Here is a 17,302-nt window from a genome sequence, read left to right as displayed (position 1 = left end):
GAAGAAACAACTGGCAGAGGGACGAGTCCGGAGGGGCAACAGACGTGGCTGTGCGGCCCCGAACTGGTCCCAAAAAGAGTCTCCACTGTATTTGAACCAGAGGCTGTCGTGTGGCTTGTCAGCGGCACGATTGAGCAAGCCAGCAGAAATAAGTGGAATGAAGCGACCTTAGAAGCTTCTGGCTCCGAGGAGGTGGCGGGTGAGTTGCAACATGCGAGGGGAGCGCAGCTCGACGGTCGCAATGTTGTCAGAACAGTACATATCAATACATATCAACCTGTATATGCTCCCAATGAGCCAAATAATGAGAAATAACCAAATTGCTTACCACAGCTATGCAGACGACACACAGATGTACTTAGCCCTATCGCCTAACGATTACAGCCCCATTGACTCCCTGTGCCGATGCATTGACGAAGTCAACAGTTGGATGTGCCAAAACTTTCTTCAATTAAACAAAGACAAAACTGAAGTTATTGCGTTTGGAAACAAAGATGAAGTTCTCAAAGTGAACGCATACCTTCACTCTAGGGGTCAAACAACTAAACATCAAGTCAGGAATCTTGGTGTGACACTAGAGTCAGACCTTAGTTTCAGTAGTCATGTCAAAGCAATAACTAAATCAGCATACTATCATCTGAAAAATATTGCAAGAATTAGATGCTTTGTTTCCAGACAAGACTTAGAGAAACTTGTGCATGCTTTCATCACCAGCAGGGTGGATTATTGTAATGGACTCCTCACTGGCCTTCCCAAAAAGACCATAAGACAGTTGCAGCTCATACAGAACGCTGCCGCTAGGATTCTGAGCAGAACCAGAAAATATGAACATATCACACCAGTCCTCAGGTCTTTACACTGGCTCCCAGTTAGATTTAGGATTGATTTTAAAGTATTATTACTGGTATATAAATCATTCAATGGCCTAGGACCTCAATACATTGCAGATATGCTCACTGAATATAAACCCAACAGATCACTCAGATCATTAGGATCATATCAGCTAGAAATACCAAGGGTTCACTCTAAACATGGCGAGTCTGCTTTTAGCTATTATGCCAGCCACAGCTGGAACCAGCTTCCAGAAGAGATCAGAGATGCTCCTACAGTGGTCACATTCAAATCCAGACTCAAAACACTTCTGTTTAGCTGTGCATTTACTGAATGAGCACTGTGCCGCTGTTCGTCCGACTGTTTGTACTGTACTGTATTTTACACTATTTTTCTAACTGTTTTAATTATTCTTATTTCTTTTAAAAGTACTGTATTTTATTTTATTTTTCTAAACTGTTTTAATTATTCTTATTTCCTTTCATTATTTTAATTTCTTCTATGTAAAGCACTTTGAATTGCCATTGTGTATGAAATGTGCTATATAAATAAACTTGCCTTGCCTTGCCTTGCCTACATGCTCGCTGAGCAGCGGCGTCTCGAAGCAAGGAAACTGTAAGCAACTCGAGGCAATGAATGCCAATGCAGTCAGAGAGCTCCCAGACCTCTGTTACTGCATGCCCTTTATACGTGGCCCCTCAGCCGATATTAGTGGTGATCACGAGAACTGTTTGTGATTTTGCTACAGCAAAATGTTTTTGTTTTTCTTTTTTGTCTGAAGGATTATATTGCTCATTGTAAATAACAAGAGGATGTTGGTTAGAAGTATATTATTAAATGCTATAGATTCAGAATATGCTGAAGTTTGTATACAAGTTTGCTGCTAGTACAGGCACACATTTATTTTCCTGTTGGTTCTTTGCAATGTTGGGACATATGCTGGCAAATGTAACCTAACAGTTGACTTGCCAAATCACTTCCATTTATTTTATTAATAAAATTAATATAGGAAGTAAATTCTTTATGGGTCATCATAAATACTTTGCTTTAAAAGTGCCAAGTAGTCACACACACAAAAAAAGATGCATTGATAATCGTTACCCTCTGAATTGTAATCGAATCGAATCGTGAGGTGCCTAGAGATTCCCACCCCTATTTGCTTTAGTTGGGCTTTTGAGCCTTGACTTTTTATGTACCCTTATTTTAACACTTTTGAGTGTGGTCAAAGATAAGTTCCCAGGAGAGTTAATTTAACACTGGAGTTTTTGCTGTGTATATATAGATGAAGTGTGATCTTGACGCATCTGTCAGTGCAACACTTCTGGAGGTTGTGAATTTGTGGTTTCACAAGCACAAACTTAGTAGCTTAATAAAAGCGTCATGGTACACACACACATATAGCAACACAATGTGTTAGTGATGTGATGGGGAAAAAAAGTGTACATAAAAAAAATTGACACATAAAAATTACTTTGAGGACACTGTATTGGGTCACTTAAAAATAACTATTTTTCATAATGTTGAAATTGTTTTCTCTGACAAATAATCAGTAGCTACAATAGCTGGGTTTCCATCCAAAGGTAAAGTTTAGAAATGTTACGTTTCCATCAATCGCTTCTGATGAATATCAGAATTCTTCAAAATATGCATAAAAACAGGGTGATGGACACATAGCTAATGAGAGGATAAATATATGTTTGTATTGATTTGTGTGGAACTGTTCATTTTAAAGCACTTTTGTTTAGTGTCAAACATAATACTTCTTTATGGACTTGGTTGGTTTCTGGACGCCACTGTACAGTTCAGCTCACTTTCTGATCCAGAGCTTTTCAAAGTCAACACAGTTTTACACCAGAGATCTTTCTGATCGCTTCTTCAGCTGTATCATAGAGTCAGGACTAAACACTGATGAGATCAGAGGAAGTTACCAACCAGAGGAGGAGCTGACGATGTTTAAAGGAAGAGCTGTAACTATATATAATGAAGAGAAAGAGAAAGACTGACAGAAACACAAAATGGCTGATAAGTGTGATCTGTGTCTGCTGGGACTGATCATTCTCTCTTCACTTCTCACAGGTAAAGAAATCTGTATTTTCTCTAAAGACATTTAGTGGAATTAGTCTGGAAAGAGTTTATTTGAACATGCTCAGTTTATTCTTGCACACATTCACGTTGTGATCTCAGAGTTGTGTATTGATACACACAGATCATACTGTATTATTCCTGATACTGGACATAGTGTCACTCAAACATCTGATGATGAAGAATGATCTTCATATTAAGAGTGTAAGGGTGGATTTCCTGCAGAGGTTCAAGCTGCAAGACTGCCGAATGACTAAAGAAAAGTTGTCAGCAAGATGGTAGAAAACTGTACATTTCTTGTCTATTCCACCCAGTGCTACTTATACCAACGACGGAAATAAGCGCAGTTACAATAGATTAATATGTGGGAGAGCGTTGCTATAGAGAGTGACGATATTGTATTGCAATATGTAGCACTTCAAAGTCAATACCAAATCAAAACTATTTAGAACATTATTTGTAATTGAGGTTTAATGACAAAATATGGTTATAGTTATACTTAAAATAGTTACAAAATAGATGTATGAGATGATGATAATGTATACTATTAATCTTAGCCAGCATGTAAATGTTTCCAGAGAGAGAGAGAGAGAGAGAGAGAGAGAGAGAGAGAGAGATAAAAGAGAATGTAAAGAAAAAGAGCCAGAGCATAAAAAAAGACAGAGCAACAGTTACAATCTTCTTTTATCCTTTCCTGACCATGTGACTTTAACCCAACTGTGAGATGTTTAAACTGACCAATCAGATCATTCGACCTTCCCCCACCTTACTAAAGGTGTGACAATTCATCGACCCCCAAAATACACACATTTTGGCCTACAGGCCTTGATCACTATCTGTGTCTTTGGGAACTCAAAATGGTCCTTGTGGTGGAAAGAGGGGGTAGAAAAACAGTCAAGATTATTTCAGTTCCACAAGAGTGTGTCAGTGATTTGAACAGCTCTCTGATAAAGACTAATAGTTTATTCTGGAGAGTGTGTTGTTTGCATTAAGTGAGGAAAAAAGGGGTAACACTTTACAATAAGGGAATATGAATAATCATGTACTAAAACCTGGATTAATACTTAATTCAACATGAACTAATGATAATTGAAAGCATGAACTAATCATGAACCACTGAAGAGTTATCCTGAACTACGATGGAGTCATTATGGATTCACGCATGAATAACGGCAGCCTTAACTACATGTTAGTACATGATTGATAGTTAATGCTTTCATTAACAAACTGCCTCTTTAAGAAGGAATAAGAAGTACCCTGACTGCACCTCCGTTCTCTGACTTCTGGAAAAGTCACAAAACAACTTAACTGGGCTGAATACTTGTTGTGTTATAATATGATCACAATATGAGCTCATCCCAGATATAAATGTTATTGGACATGGACTCCAACATCGCTCTAATGTCAAATATTGGAAACTTCATTAAACAACTCCACAAACAGCATTACCAGCTTCACTTATTACTAAACAGATTTACTTCTGTCATATATGTACAAAGTGCTTATTGAGATTAACAGAGGTTTAGATGTTGATGATTTATTAATAATAGTTTGGTTTAATGTCACCATTATGGTGATCAGTGGGTCCGTGTACTTTTTGATCATTTCATTTCCTGTTTGGAATGGAATAACGAGAAATGAAAACCTGCTCATTTATTTGTTTTTCAGTTTAGTTAAAAAAACGAAAAATGAGATTTTGGCTCGATTTTTCATTTTTCGTTTATGGTTTACAACAAGTCGGTTTATGGGTTCGATATTTCATTTGCACACGTGGGCGCCGATGAAACGCCCCTTTCATCTGATTGGTCAAACCGCTCCGCCTTCAGTATGCTACGAGCTTTTCTTTCTGTCAGGCAGAATAAGAGTCAGTACGAGTGCGGCACTGACAAATGCACTTTAATAAAATAATATCTGAAACCACCACTCACTGTTAACTACACACAATATTTGAAGCAGAAATATGTTGCTGGTCACGTAATTCGTGCTGCTGCGACTTGCAAGAGACCCCAATAATGTGAGCCACAGTATTAGCCTATGACAGATTATTTTAGCATGATTTCCCATTGATTAATACAGTGAAAATAGTTCCGTCTCTTTGGATAAAAGGGAAGTGGAAATAAAAATCAATAATAGGCTGAACTGTACCATGATAATATGTCCATAACATTAGATGTCCGTAGATGACCTACCCATAACTGTTACATTAGAGTTAAGGGATCACACAGTTTGTACAGTATAAAAATCATTATGTCTAAAGTTCCTATTAAACATGAAAACCCAACAACCCAATGGGAATATATCCTTGTTTTCAACCGCAATACAACGTCTGTCCAATGTTGGAGATTAATGTCAATCTGGCATTGGATTCTGACATCAACCTGATATTCATTTTCAGTGTTGGGTTTGGTCTTCTAAATGCAAATTTTGTCATTGTTTTGGTGCACACTAGCTTATAGATAACAGTAAGGCAAACATAGTCATACTAAAAGCCAAAAAACTTTAAATAGGGCACTATTTGAGGGAACAGCCATTTGGGTGTCCGAAACCATTGTGGAGGTTATTGAGTGCACTTATTCAATCTCACATTCAATCCTGGAACTTTGTTCTAGAAATAAATTTGATATTGATATGAGGGTAGGCAGGCAGGCATAGATTCAGAGGCATAAGGTACTGTAAGTATTACACACAACAATGCAACAATAATAAAACAATGCATTGACATTTACTTTTGATACTTAAGTACTTTTAAAAACAAGTATTCTGTACTTTTAAGTAAAAATCGGTCTTTACAACTTTTACTTGTAACAGAGAAATATTTGACCAGTAGTATCTGTACTTTCACTCAAGTAAGGAAGTTGTGTAGCCTACTTTGTCCACCTCTGAAAACATCTGTTCATAATCTGTGATTACACAATTCCAATACGAATAGCACCGGGAGGCGTCTGGAATAACTCTGCACTGATCAATCCACATTTTTAAGCCAGCTAATTTTACAGTAGGCTCATATTCAGAATGTCCTTCTCGTTTAACGCCAATGACCGCACAAATGGGCTTACTTTGTGTAATAAAGCAGACCACCGTTCTAAATAACAGTTTAAAAAAGGTGGTCTGCTATTTTTCACAAAGAAAGCTCAGTCAGTCAGTCAGTCAGATAGATATATAGATAGACAGACAGATAGATAGATAGATAGATAGATAGATAGATAGATAGATAGATAGATAGATAGATAGATAGATAGATAGATAGCAAACTACAATAGCCTAAACAGAACTGGAACCTTTGAAAGATATGCGCTTGTCTTCACAAAAACTACATGCAGGGTTTTTAAACATCTTGTGTGGAGAAAATATTGTTTATTCTGGGCAGTATGGCAAGCCATGGCAAAAAGCAGGATAACTTGTAGGCTATAGCTTACTTGAAAGGAAAACAAATTTGCCAAAAAAACTGAGTTTGTGTTGTTGAATCATTTTTTTTTTTTCTAGTAGGCTACATCTTAAAATATAGGCTAGAGCTCATGACAAATAAAAGTTCCAGATGGACAAACATTAAATTGCAAAAATCAGTGTGAATAACAATATCTTAAAATAAACTAGAGAGTATACACAGATATGGCCTATTTATGAATGAAATTCATGCATTTATTTGTCATTTAAACTGATGCAAACAGGGAAAGAGTAGAAAATGCTTATTATCCTGTCGCCCCCTCTAGTGGACAGCATTAAGTAGTACGGTCTGACCAGTTAGAAAAGATATAAGCGAGTCAGACCAGTCTGAAGGTCTGAGCTGAATTTGGTGAAGCATTAAAGTTCTAGGCGGAGTCAATTTCTCATAATAATAATAATAATAATAATTAAAAATAATAATAATTATAATGTTTAAATATATACTGGCTTTCTTAAAGGGATACTTCAGGATTTAGCATTAAGCTTTGTATTAGTAGAAAACCTGTAGTATTTTCGAATTACCGTGCTTTCCACCCTTATATCCCCCTGAGAGGAGAGATTTATGTATTTTTTGTCTGGAAAAAATCCTCCGATGACGCAAAAATCGTCATTTTGCGTCATCGGAGGATTTTCTGGCCAGAGGCTAAAGACTACAGCCAGTAGTAGGGGCTGTCCCGCATGTGTTCAACCCGCCCATAGGAGGTGGGATCTCACTCACAGAATGTACACACAGTGTCAGCCGTCTTTCTTTGGAAGCTAAGCTAGCAGGCTCTTGTTCTGTGGAGAAAGCTGAATAGTAGGAGAAAGCTGAGTAGTAGGGGTTACCATCCTCCTTTTCCCGGACTTGTCCGGCGGGCGAGATCGTTCAAAATGTCCGGGATTCGGCTTTTGCTTTCTGCAGTCGCCATTCATTGTTTTCATGCACACCTCTTGTTTCAATCTAACTGAATTCATTCTGATCGGTGAATCTGAATGTAGTGTTTACATGAACGCTAAACAAGTGATCGGTTGATGTGCGTTTTAACATTGCTAAGAATATTCCCGCTCCTCCGTGAGAGATGCGAGACCGGCGCGTCTCAGTAATGACGCCACTGGCCTCGCGCCGTTCCCCCGCGCCCCTCAGCCTCGTCCTGCTCGCCACAGTAAACAGGATGAATGGCGACTGTAGAACGCAAAAGCCGAATCCCAGACATTTTGGGCGATCCCGAAATCCCAGGCAGACTCGTCACGGAGACTCACTGGTAGCCTAACCTTGTTGTTTTCAACTGCGCTCTCTTACCGGTAGGCGTGGCCTCCTAGGGCAGCGAAGCAAGTGCATTCTGGGAGTTGTTGTCTTTCATCCACATAAGCCAAAAATACATTTTCTGGCTTTTCTCAGTCTAGAAAGCTCCAAATTAAAAAATGTCTTCACATTTCTTCTACATAAATGACCTATTTTAAATATACATTCATCTTTCCAGAGGTGAAGTATCCCTTTAAGCCAACATAATAAAGAAAACTCAGAGAAACATCGACCAATTCAGTATGTAATAAAATTGTATTAGTTTTATAATAAAACTAATAACATTTTAAATGCCCTGCTCTTCAACCGACATGATTTTAATTAATCCCAAACCTGGTAATTGTGTCAGTATTAATGTACGATCACTGATTCTAGCTTCTCTCTTTTCTGTCTCTTTTTATTTTTTTATTTTTTTATGTGAACTGAGTAGGCTACACATGCTTACATTTATAAATATAAATGTTGTTTCTATAAAATTTTCTAAATTATTTATAGCCTACATATGTCACACACGCCTACCTGCCTTTTGGAGTTTTGTAAATAAAAGGCGAGAGTGGTAGCCTAAATGTTACGGACCGTATACAGTTACTGTATCATGGTAAAGTTCAGCCTATTATTGATTTTTATTTCCACTTCCCTTTTATCCAAAGAGACGGAACTATTCGCACTGTATTAATCAATGGGAAATCATGCTAAAATAATAGGCTAATTGTCATAGGCTAATACTGTGGCTCACATTATTGGGGTCTCTTGCAAGTCGCAGCAGCACGAATTACGTGACCAGCAACATATTTCTGCTTCAAATATTGTGTGTAGTTAACAGTGAGTGGTGGTTTCAGACATTATTTTATTAAAGTGCATTTGTCAGTGCCGCACTCGTACTGACTCTTATTCTGCATGACAGAAAGAAAAGCTCGTAGCTTACTGAAGGCGGAGCGGTTTGACCAATCAAATGAAAGGGGCGTTTCATCGGCGCCCACGTGTGCAAATGAAATATCGAACCCATAAACCGATTTGTAAATCACAAACGAAAAAGGAAAAATCGAGCCAAAATCTAATTTTTCGTTTTTTAAACTAAACTAAAAAACGAATAAACGAGCAGGTTTTCATTTCTCGTTATTCCTTTCCAAACAGGAAATGAAATTATCAAAAAGTACACGGCCCTCAGTGTTTGTTTTAGTTGGTCAGTTTGACTCTTGATGTTTTAATGTTAGTTTTTCTCTGGCTCCTGGAACTGTGTGTTATGGCAAGAACAGTAAGAGAGAATGTGTTCTAGTGATGGATCGGTCATGAACTATTCGTTTATTTTGAACAAATCTTTAAAGGGATAGTTCACTTTGAAATAATTTTTTGGTATGTTTTAGCTTACCTCAAGGGCATCCAAGATGTAGGTGTCTTTTTTTCCGCAGTAGTTTCAATTTTGATATTTTTAGGTCAAACCGTTTTTGTCTGTCAGTCATATAATGCAGGTCTATGGTCACTGTCTCAAAGAGCATGCACAGAGTCCAAATTAAACAATTCCCCATCGTAAGTACACATTGATGGCCTAAGACACAAAACGAGCGGTTTGTGTGAGAAAACGAACAGTATTTATATCGTTTTTACCTCTTATACACAGCCATGTCCAAGTGATCTGATCTGACGTGTGCGCAGACTGGTGCATAGATATATACACTAGATGTCGCCTTAAAGACATTCGTTCCAATGAACTGCCATAGACAAGGCGACATCTAGTGTGTATATTCTATGCACCAGTCTGATTCTTAGCTCCACACACACGGCACGCCTCCATCTGACGTGTGCGCAGACTGGTGCATAGATATATACACTAGATGTCGCCTTAAAGACATTCGTTCCAATGAACTGCCATAGACAAGGCGACATCTAGTGTGTATATTCTATGCACCAGTCTGATTCTTAGCTCCACACACACGGCACGCCTCCAGCCGCTCGTTTTTTTCCGGAAAGACTCGGTACAGCCTATCTTTCTTTTATAAATATAATAAAACTAAAGACTTTTTGGAGATATGAAGGATGCAATACTACTCTATACTGTAGGTACTCAAGATTAACATGAGATTGACTGAAACTGAGTGTTTCACTGAGTGAAACTGAGTGTTTTGGGGTCAATATGACCCAGTCGACTTTTCTTTAGCTAAAAACAAACAAACAATAAACCCAGAATAAATCTGAAAATGTTCATACGTACTAGAGCACAAATGACGAACACTCTCTCTCACACACACACACACACACACACACACACACACACACACACACACACACACACACACACACACACACACACACACACACACACAGGTGTGACTGCAATAGAGAGCATTTTTATAGAAATTGGCAAATAAAATCTATAACTCCAGCATAAATCTAAATATTCTCACACATAAATGAAGGCCTGGTACTAGAGCAAAAAGGCAATGTGAAATGAACATGATCACACACACACACACACACACACACACACACACACACACACACACACACACACACACACACACACACACACACACACACACACACACGGGGGTGTACTTTTACTTTTTACTTTTATGTACTAAAATGTGTTTCTTATTCTAAAGTTAATAATTTTATACATTTGGATTATTGAAATAAATATGTAACTGCATTCAAGTCTTTTCTTTTAGTGTCATTACTGCACATTTATGTGGCATTATGCAAAAACAAGACACTTCAAAAGACCTCAAATAACAACAAAATACTGATTTAATGTATTTTAAAATGTTTAAATATATATATTCATAACAAAAGCTGTTATAAGAGCAGTCAGTCACATCCCAAAAACATGAATGGATCTCTATGGCGCCTCTGCTGGAAGTGTATGGTAATTACACTTTTTGGCAAAACTATATTATCTGCAAAAAAACTTCTAACCAGCAGATGAAGAATTATGCATCTCACACCTAGATCAATATCCAGAAACAACTCAGATTTAATATCATCATTAATGTGGTTTTTTTATTATTATTTTTGTTATTATTATTTTTTTTATAAAAAGGTAATATTTCATATGCATGCTAATGGTGTAGCTGAGGTATTTTGCAGTAAATAGGTACAAAAGTACATCAAATCTCCCAAAACATAGCATTAATGTATAGATGAGAAGTAAACCAAAAACATTTAAATATATATATATATATATATATATATATATATATATATATATATATATATATATTATGTGTATTATTAAAAATGTAAAAAAAAAAATTAAAAAATACAATCACTCTATAATTATTATTATTTATTTATTTTGGTCATATTGACCCCAAATGCACTGAGTGTAAACAGGAAACTAGAGATATATGAGGAAAACATGGTTCAGTCCTGTCCCTGCTGGGAAACTTCCCGCTAAAACTGTATAAGAATGTTTAGAGAGTGTTATCCTTCCTTTTAGGAGAACATTCTGGTAACAAAAATAAAATGATCTACAGAAAACGTCTCAGGTTACGACTGTAACCTATGTTCCCTGAGAACAGGGAACGAGACACTACGTCAGAATGACGCTACGGGGAACGCATCAGGCGTGACAGGTGTCTGAAATCAAATATCATCTCACAGCAATCATGTTGACCGGCGACAGCCCGTGAATCATTAGCGTGAATGATTAACGTGCAACCTGCAAGTATAAAAGGGGCGCTTTGCAAACATGACAACATCCTATCGTCTGAAGGGACTGTTGCAGGCAGGCCCCGAGGCATGGCAGGAAGACGTAGTGTCTCGTTCCCTGTTCTCAGGGAACATAGGTTACAGTCGTAACCTGAGACGTTCCCTTTCAAAAGGGAACTCTACACTACGTCAGAATGACGCTATGGGGAACGATATACCAACGCCACCATGCTAAGGGGAGTGCCTGCCAAAAGGCAGTGACAACTGTCAGAACCGGCAATTCAAATGAACGCTAGTACCACTCACCCCCAGGTCACACTGAGCTGTCAGTGACAGCACTCCCTACGGTCATAGCCCAAGCTAAATGACACCACAGAAAACCTCCATAAACATAGTTTAGTGAAAGGTCTACCTGGGCCTGCTCAAGGGCCAAGGACCACAACTTCAACTTCTTAGAAGGGGTCCCTTCTAGGGAATGTGGCTAGGGAACCTGAGGAACCCCAGCCAGTCACTATTCCGGGGAACGTGCCGCCTGAAACGCCACCAGGCAGGCCTGACCTGGTGTCACTATATAAGACACTACAGTCTGGCCACTTCCTGTCTGTCCGAAGACAGAGCCTCTGGACACTTGCCTTTAGGAAGGCATCCAACCCGAGGGACTGTGAAGCAGGCAGTGAACCACTCGGACCGGATCTCAGAGACGGGATATCCTGGAGAGTATGACTCAGCATAGTGCTTTACAACCCTTGCCAGCGAGGGGAGTTTCTCTACTCAATCCACGGATCAACTCAGTGTTTGTGTTTCAAAACACTGAGGAGGCCTGTGAGGGCCTAAGGGCTGATCTAACTGGGATACCTCAAGAGAGGCCTACGACCGACTGACCAGACTCAGGAGACCACATACTCATACTGACTGAGTGAGGGGAGGAGCATTAGATCTACCTGGTAGGCAACCAGGCTGTAGCAGGAAAAAGAGGTTCCAGGAGGGAACCCGTAGCAGAGAATAAAAACTTGAGTCGAGCCAGGGCGCAAGCTCACCTTCGCTAGCTGCCTGATAAGGTCTGCTAAACTGAAAGTAAGCGGCCACTAGCTTACAAAAACCCAGCACCACTGTGAAACTACTCTCAGGGAGACCTGGAGAGGCCTTACTACCTGACAACCACAGTATGTGGGAGCTCACTTTCAGAGAGGCCTGGTGAAGCCTACTATCTGATAACCACAGAACGTGGGAGCTCAATTTCAGAGAGGCCTGGGGAGGCCTACTACCTGACAACCACAGTATGTGGGAGCTCACCTTCAGAGAGGCCTGGTGAAGCCTACTATCTGATAACCACAAAACGTGAGAGCTCACTTTCAGGGAGGCCTGAAGAGGCCTACTACCTTAAAGACCATGCTAAGTGGAAACGCACAGTAAGTGGGAGCTAACCCTCCAGGGAGGCCTGGTAAGGCCTACTACATGACAACCACAGTATGTGGGAGCTCGACTTCAGGGAGGCCTAGTGAGGCCTACTACCTGATAACCACAGTGCATGGGAGTTCACTTACAAAGAGGCCTAGAGAGGCCTGCTACATGACAACCACAAAACGTGGGAGCTCAACTTAAGGGAGGCCTAGTGAGGCCTACTACCTGATAACCACAGTGCATGGGAGTTCACTTACAAAGAGGCCTAGAGAGGCCTGCTACATGACAACCACAAAACGTGGGAGCTCAACTTAAGGGAGGCCTAGTGAGGCCTACTACCTGATAACCACAGTGCATGGGAGTTCACTTACAGAGAGGCCTGGAGAGGCCTACTACCTGACAACCACAGTATGTGGGAGCTCACCTTCAGAGAGGCTTGGTGAAGCCTACTATCTGATAACCACAGAACGTGGAAGCTCACTTTCAGAGAGGCCTGGAGAGGCCTACTACCTGACAACCACAGTATGTGGGAGCTCTCCTTCAGAGAGGCCTGGTGAAGCCTACTATCTGATAACCACAGAATGTGGGAGCTCAAGAAAAACCACATTAAGTGGAAACTCAAAGTATGATGGAACTCAACTCCAGGGAAGCCTGGTGAGGCCCACTACCAGAGAACCATGACATGAAGGAGCTTACTTTCAGGGAGGCCTGGAGAGGCCTACTACCTGAAAACCACAGCTGACAGTGGGCCAGACTGGCAGTCCAGTTGACTGTCTATGGGGCTTTGCCTTCAGGGAGGCCTTATGAGGCCTACTACCTGATAGTTCAACCTCAGGGCCACTTAGTACCACAGTATGAGGGATTCAGCCCTCAGGGAGGCCTAGTAAAGCCTACTACCTGATCCCCACAAAAAAATGTGGGAGCCCATCTTCAGGGAGGCCTGAAGAGGCCTACTTCCTGAAACGGTCTAATCAGCTGGATGTGTACTGCTGCTGGGGACTCGCCTAACAGGGAGGCCCGGTCGAGCCTACTAGCTGATAGCGAGTCTTTCTGCTACTTTAATGAACACTGCTGGAACCATACTAATAAAAAACTTTCCTAAAGTTTTGACCTAGTGTATGCTCCACAATGTTGTGACCCACCTCCGAGGAGGCCTGTTAAGACCTACTACTCGGTAGTGAGTCTTCTGCCCGAACTACCAGGGCCAACCAACGAAGGTGAGCTGGCCTAGGAGCCCTATCTTAGGGGCTACCCGGTCAAGGAGGCCTGCTGGGGCCTACTACCTAACTGTGCAGCCTTCAAGGCAGAAAAACTGTCACTACAGCGCTTACAGCATCCTGGTACCTAACCACATCGCCAAAGGCAGTGTACTCAGCACAAAGCAAAACCCTCATAGCAGGGGAGTACAACATACGCCACTCTGCCTAGTGGAGGCCCCATTTCAAGGGCCTACCTACTAAATGCATGGGCGTCAGCTCATGGCAATGCCCTGGCTTCAAGGGAGCGGAGTTCAAATACCGGAATGAAATGTAGTTAGAACTGCCTGCTCAACCGGAGCCATCGTGGTGTGAGGTAGATAATACAGAGCTGAGAATGGATTACTCAAAACTACCCCGCGTTTAGTGGGGGAGTAACACCATATGCCCCTGAAATGTTAGACAGGGAGCGGGCCTGCAAGTGGCTCCAAAGGGTAACAGGGATTTGTCCTGTGCCCAGCCTGGGGAAGCGGGGCTTGCTTGCAAGCCAACCAACCTTCACCCCTCGTTCGAGTGGCTCAGCTCAACGGGCTGAGTGGAGCCAGCTCTAGAGGCCTAATCCAAGTAGCTCTGTTCGGCAGGGTCTGGCAAACTATCACATCGCAGAGCGAAAGACAGCCTAACCCTGCCTGAAGGATCATACCTCAACTACCACCCTGCATTACTCTACCACCCCTGAATGCAGTGAAAGGGGCGGGCCTTGGCCAACAACTCCCATTTAAGGGAGGAGGCTGAAATCTAGGGGAGGAAGCCTAACACATAATGAATGTGGCAGCTATACTTAGCAGAACGCCTCCAACATCCCAAACCTAGCCTAGGCCAGCTACAGAGGCGGCCCGGGTTAGGGCCGACCTACAAGCATGGATCTACCTGAGAGCTCGGAGGAGCCACAGCCTACTTGATTGAGAGGCTGTAAAACACTCACCTACTGACACCTTACAGAGCTCAGGGGAGCGAAGTACTCAGGATACCAATGTCACAAGCCAATAGGTAAGACATAAGATCTATCTGAAGCGTCAGCGTCAGTCTAAACCTAAAGCAAAAAAGTTCTTTTTTTTTTTTTTTTTTAGGAAGACCAACTACTCTACCCCAGGGTGGCTAACAGCCCTGCGGCTAAAAAGAAATGAGCGGTGGCCCACCACGCATAAAAAATGTTATGACAGGAAGGCCATCACATACTCAAAACGGAAGCCAATTTTCCTTGAGCTTCTCGTTAGATCGTTCCAGCCACCAACTGGGGAGGCTTCAGGGCCCTGAAGCTCTATACTTTACCTTTTTATTCTAAGAATGACCCCTAGGTCTATACAGGGAACAAGGCTTATGTAGAGAGATACAAATAAGTGTTAGTTATACACACAAATTCTCCAAAAACCCAAAAAGTTCACCTGCGGCGTGCGGAGTGAAGACTTCACCAGAAAGGTCTCAACGAACCTGGGGTCCACCACTTTTACATGCCTAAAAGAGGCACTCACATCAACCAGTTGCTACGGCGGGCCATCAGAACATAGTTCTCATCATAGGCCCAACCCCAGGACTGGTGTAACGCAAACGCCTGGGGAATAAAGAAGAGGGAGAGGGCCGGTAGAAAAAGCCCTCCAGGGAGGTCATACCCTTACTTCCGCTGAGCGCTGCTCCGCTTGCGCTGAATGACCTCCCTTAAGTCCCTCTTCTTGCGGGAGGCTCGCCTTCTCTGCGTCCTACTCCTCCCTGGAGGGGGCGCACGAGAGGCAACACTAGACCTCTGGCCCTGTCTATGGTCCTCGGACCAAGACGGACCAGGTCCTCCCGCCTGCCTGGGCCGGGGCCCGGATCTCAGCGGTATACAAGTTTTAAATGCGGCTGAGCGCGCCTTCGCCTCCCTAAACTTTCCAACCACCGCCTCAACGGAGGTGCCGAAAAGTTTAGTGGGCGAAACTGGTGAATCAAGGAGAAGGGCCTTTTCCTTCTCCCCGATATCAGCCAAGTTGAGCCACAGATGCCTCTCCGTGGCCACCATCGCCGCCATCGACCGGCCGATCGCGGCAGCAGTCTGTTTAGTGGCCCGGAGAGACAAATCTGTGGTCCGGCGCAACTCAGCGACCGCCTCAGGGGACAGCCCCGTCCCCTGGTCGAGATCCCGCAGCAGATCAGCTTGGTAGGCTTGGAGCACTGCCATGGTGTGAAGGGCAGCACCAGCCTGACCTGCTGCCATGTACGCTCTGCCATTCAGGCGAGCCGTGACTTTAAGAGGCTTGGATGGCAGAGTCGGAGCTTTTAGTGTCGACGCCCGCCCAGATACGAGATAGTTAGCAAACGTCTCGTCAATGGGCGGCATCGACACATAACCATGCTCCCCGATCCCCTCAACATCAGCGAAATTACCCCGCTGATGTCGATGAATACGGGCCGAGTATGGTTTCTCCCATGCCCTCTCGATCTCAGAATGAAGATCCGGAAGGAATGGGAGGCTCCGTTGAGCTGGTGGTCTATGTTCAGGGAGAAATCGATCGTCTAACCGGCCGCGAGCGATCTCTCCCTGAGCGCGCCGCCATGGCAACTGAAGCTTGTCAGTGGCGCGCTGCATAACTTCCACCAACTCAGCGTACATGGGGCAGGATGGCTGACGAGGTTGAGGATCTGATTCATCCTCCTCAGCCATCTCTTGCCCAGCCTGAAGAGCACTCGCTGCAGTATCAGTAGGAGAATCTTCTCCGTCATCCACCTGCAGCTCACTCTCGTCAGCCGATGACTCGTCCGAGAGGTGAACAACCCTCTCGAGACTGTCAGCGAGCTCCATCTGGGAGCCCCATGAAGCGCGTGATCCGATCCGCGAGGACCAGATGCTGAACTCTCTCCCCTCGAGAAGAGAGCCAGACGAGAGCGGAGCGTTCTCATAGGAAAACACTCACAGTTTGCACAGGATGCTCCCTCGAGAGCATCCCGTGCGTGCTCTTCACCCAGACAGTACACTTACATCTCGTGAGTGTCACCCGGCGACAAATATCTTGGGCACGGGTCAACACATTTGACGAATTTCTTAGGACTTGCCTTGGACGTGCGTTTCATTTCCTTGCTGGTGTAGACGTTTTTAATTACAGACAAAAACAGTCCCTGAAGACGAAAAGATGTTGTCATGTTTGCAAAGCGCCCCTTTTATACTTGCAGGTTGCACGTTAATCATTCACGCTAATGATTCACGGGCTGTCGCCGGTCAGCATGATTGCTGTGAGATGATATTTGATTTCAGACACCTGTCACGCCTGAGGCGTTCCCCATAGCGTCATTCTGACGTAGTGTAGAGTTCCCTTTCGAAAGGGAACATTACAAGAACAACATAATGCTCTCAAAACATTCATAGAACAACAACATTTCTATCTGG

The 17,302-nt window shown here is 42.6% G+C and overlaps 1 protein-coding gene across 1 annotated transcript in view; it reads left to right on the top strand.

Moving 5' to 3' along the window:
• Nucleotides 1-17,302, top strand: part of LOC309498167 (uncharacterized protein) — a 924,641-nt gene that overhangs the window by 547,444 nt on the left and 359,895 nt on the right. The window lies entirely within an intron of this gene.

The sequence above is a fragment of the Leuciscus leuciscus genome, assembly GCF_965113295.1.
Source record: "Leuciscus leuciscus genome assembly, chromosome: 1".
NCBI classification, from domain to species: Eukaryota; Metazoa; Chordata; class Actinopteri; order Cypriniformes; family Leuciscidae; genus Leuciscus; species Leuciscus leuciscus.
Note: the sequence above shows the minus strand (reverse complement) of the source record. Positions and strands in the feature narration are given on the sequence as shown.